This window comes from Bidens hawaiensis, unplaced genomic scaffold (assembly GCF_021521415.1).
Source record: "Bidens hawaiensis isolate Kalapana, Puna unplaced genomic scaffold, B.hawaiensis_p1.1 tig00001035_1, whole genome shotgun sequence".
NCBI lineage: Eukaryota > Viridiplantae > Streptophyta > Magnoliopsida > Asterales > Asteraceae > Bidens > Bidens hawaiensis.
In genome coordinates, this window is record NW_027491061.1 from 953807 (window position 1) to 958376 (window position 4570).

Below are 4570 nucleotides of genomic sequence, written 5' to 3' on the forward strand. Positions count from 1 at the left end.
AATGGCTTGATTTTGGGTATAACTTGCTTGGTGTGGTGTTGTTGTGCTTGTAGGTGTTATATCTAGTTGCTAGCAAAGGCTAGAAAGCAAGATCTTTGCAATCTAAATCTAGAAACACAAGGTAGTTCGGTTTTTCGTATGATTTGTATGATTTAGACAGATTGTGGTAGACTTAGAGTTGGGTCATGAAATTTCACAGAGATGATCTACACATGAAAATATGAGATCTGTGAAAATTTGGTAATTTTTGGATAAAGGATGAATATTTGGTGAATTTAATGCTCGGTTTTGGCTAAAAATGGTGAAAAATAGCTAAACATCATGAAAAATTCTGTAAAAATTCAGATAAGCTTTTTATAACATATAAAAGTCACACACAAAATTTCTGGTCCATTGGAGAAGTCTAAGTAGGCTTTTCGGTAAACGAGTTCTAGGGTTTTCTAGCTCGGTTTTGGTGAAAATGGCATGAAAATGAGATTTTGGTTCTGGAAAAATTACAGGGAACTATGTGAATGGCAGGGGTTATCCCAGAAAAATTTGGGATTTTTCTAAGGTCGTTTGGTATTTTCGACATATTTGGTGTTTAAATGACGTTTTAAAATAGATAAATAAAAGTTAAATATAAAAATTAATTCTAGAAATATTTTTATAAAATTCCTTACTGTCAAAAACTGATTTGTGCAAAATTTCAAGATCCGTGACTAAACGGATAATTAATTGTGCTAAACAGAACATAAAAACAAACTTTTAAAGCTTAAAACGCGTAAACCGGCAAAGTTCGCCTAAGCGAGCTGACTGGTGTATAAAAACCCTAAAAATGGACTATTTTCATGAAACTAAGTTAATCAAGTAAAAATAAATCATCCGAAAGTAATTCGGATGATTTGGGTAATTTTACCCGATTTAGCAGTTTCCGGTATACTAAAGACGGAAACGGGCCCCGCGGCCAAACGGGATGTCTAAACCGAGCTCTAATTTCACCACTTTAATTAAAATATCAGTAACAACTATTTTCGGGTCGTATGTGACCAAACTCATTTTTTGAAAACATAAAGACGGTTAACCGTGCTAGGCACGCAAAACGAGAAAACAAACTAATGGTAATTTTGACTAAAGAACTCTAAGTGATATTACAATCTAAGTCCTGAGAAGTGTTTCGGGGTTAACATTGTCCCCGGATCGTGTACGGTACTGGGTTAACAGTGTCCCCAGACGTACCGGTTAACACGAATTTAAGTTATATTAATAGAAATTGTGTAGTAACGACTTAGGGATCGTATTACAGATCCGGACCAGTAGCCGCGCACAGTATTACATCTTTACTCACGAAAAGGTGAGTTTCACGAGCCCCTTTTTACTGAACTGTTTTAAATATTTTCCCGGGGCGGAAAGCATGTTTTTATCAAAGTGTTTAAGTACATGCCGATCGCATGGAAATGAATGTATTTATATAATGTTTATTGTACGGGAATCGTACGGTAATGTATTAAGATGGTAATTGTCTGAGTTGCTAATATTGTAAGGCCCGAAACAGTGTTCTGGGTTAACAGTGTCCCAGAGGTTATTAAATGTATTTCTGGGTTAACAGTGTCCCCAGAGGTTATTAAATGTGTTTCTGGGTTAACAGTGTCCCCAGAGGTTATTAAATGTGTTTCTGGGTTAACAGTGTCCCCAGAGGTTATTAGATGTGTTTCTGGGTTAACAGAGGTTTCACTTGTAGGCTCAGCATAATTACATCGCTAATTTATAATTACTATAATGAATTGTCATGGTTTATTTAAATTAGTGAAACTCACCAACTATTCGTAGTTGACCCGTTTTCTTTACATGCTTTCTAGGTACACCCAAATTGGAATGAGTGATACATGCTTGATAATGTGTGCTATTTTGTGGAAGCTTAAGGGTCTATATTTCGTATTAAACATGTTAACGTACTATCGGTAAAACTTATGTGATAACGCCTAGACGGTAACGAAACTCGGAACAATGTAATACGTTTAAATTAATGTAGTGGTGTTTTCTTTATAAGCAATGCTGTTGATATCAGATGTGTCTGTTGCATCCAGTTTACGTTTCCGCTGCGGTTACGGGGTGTTACAATTTCAAACAAAAATGGGTGGGAAGTTTCCCCCCAAAAGTGGGCTGGTCCTACCAGATATTATTTTCTCTTTCTTCCTAGAACAGACTAATACCCCAAGTACTAGTCTCAGGCATAATACATCATGTATCAGTCGCAGGACTAATACACCATGTATTAGTTCACAGGACTAATACTCCATGTATTAGTCACAGGTCTATTGAAACTTTGTGACATTTAACACTTTTAACATGTCATAAGTTTCATGCAACATACCACAACCATTATCATATATATATTATTTAACCAACTTAAATAATATCATAAGATAATCTCTCTTAATAAATTATCCTTATAATTTATCAATTCCTCAAGTGCAAATATTTAGAACCCCATTTTCTAAATATCATGAGTGCTAATATTTAGTTGTTAGATCATATCTACAATAAATATTATGGTGTTTGTCTAGCTTGTTATTGGGTATGACCCGACTTGGATCATAACGTACTAGCCACATAAACTGTAATATTTGTCTTGGGCAGACCGATTCCTACAAAAGTTTCTCTTATAACCCACCAATATCTACACCTACGAATAAAGGAATGCATTACGTCAATTCCAATACTCTTGTCACGGCACAACTTGAAACTTTCTAAAAAATTCGAACAACTTCAAGCCGAGCTATCAAAAACCAGACTCATCTGTGACACTTGTGGAGGAAGTCATAAGGCAAGTGACTGTAAACAAGTCATCATGGCTATGGAAGATGTCGATTTCATCGCCCGACATAACAAAGCTTTCAGCAATAACTACAATCCAGGATGGAGGAACCACCCGAATTTCATTTGGAAAGACGGAGGTAACACTCAACCCTTACCCGGATTCGAGAAAAGGCCGATGAATCAATCCTTCCAGCCTAAACCTCAATTCCAAGATCAAAGTTCTAGTAGCCATAAAAACCCGAGCTACTCAAAGATCGAAGAGATGTTAATCCAACTCATTACCAAAACAAATGAAGTAGAAAAGAAGGCCGACTCGAGAGCTGTTGATATCAACGGAGTATTATTAAAACGTGAAGCCGACCTCAAAAGTCAACAAGCATCACTACAGAATCTAGAAACTCAAATCCGACAAATTGCTCGACAATTATCCGAGAGACCACCCGACACTCTTCCAAGCAACACACTCACTAACCCGAAGGCGACAGCTAAAGCTGATACACTCAGAAGCGGTACAACCACCATTGCCTCACCAACTTCAGAACCGGTTATGGAAATAGAGTCTTCTGATGAAACACGGGAAAGACTGAACCCAACGGGCACCGTACATCCCAAGGAGCCAGTCCGAACTTATGTTCCACCTATCCCCTACCCAGGAAGGCTGAAGCAGGAATGATTGGAAGCTTAGTACAGGAAGATTTTAGAAATCTTTAAACAACTCCATATCAACTTCCCTTTTGTCGAAGCCATCGCTCAAATGCCAAAATACGCCAAGTTTCTCAAATAAGTGCTGACAAACAAAAGGAAGCTGGAGGAACTCTCGCATGTCACTCTGAGTGAAGAATGTTCAGCAGTCCTCCAAAGAAAACTGCCAACAAAAATGACCGATCCAATGAGCTTTACTATCCCTTGTCTTATAGGAAATTTGTCTGTTAGCAATGCCCAGGCCGTCCTAGGAGCTAGCATTGATTTAATTCCTTATGCGGTTTTTGCAAAACTAGGGATAGAAGAAACAAAGCCCACCCGCATGAGCATTCAATTAGCTGACAGATATGTAAAATATCCTCGGGGAATTGATGAAAACATGCTTGTCAAGATTGACAAATTTGTTTTCCCAATATATTTTGTGATTCTAGACATGGAGTGAGATAAAAGTGTACCTTTGATTTTAGGAAGACCATTCTTAGTCATTGCATAGGCTATTATGACGTTTGCACCGGCAAACTCACTCTCGGAGTCACTAACGAGGCAATCACTTTTGACATAGGAAAATCTATGTAGTATACGCAACATCACGATGACTCATTATACTGTGTTGGCATCAAAGACTCCATCGAAAGTTGCTATATGTGTTAGTGCACGGTTTTGCGTCTTGAGTCTTTGTAATTATCAGTAATGTATTTGTCGTTTTTGTTTATTGTAATAAACAAGTATTTAGTTAGTTCGCTATGTAAGTATCTAGTTCGCTAAAGTTGTTTAGCGAACTAAGATTTAATTTAAGTCTCCCTTGATTCATTAAGGATGTTTAACGAATCAGAGGGTGATTCGTTAAGTTATTTCATTTGTAATGTATGTAACGAAGCGAACTCTAGTTCGTTAGGGGATGTTAACGAACTAGGTCCGTCTTCTACTTATAGTTGAACACTGTTCACATAATCTAAGTTTTTGAGAATTAATTAACGATACGCTGTCCAAATCTCTCTCAATCTTCATCTTAATCTTATTCATATACAACTACTAATATACTGATAATAGATATACACATACATCACAT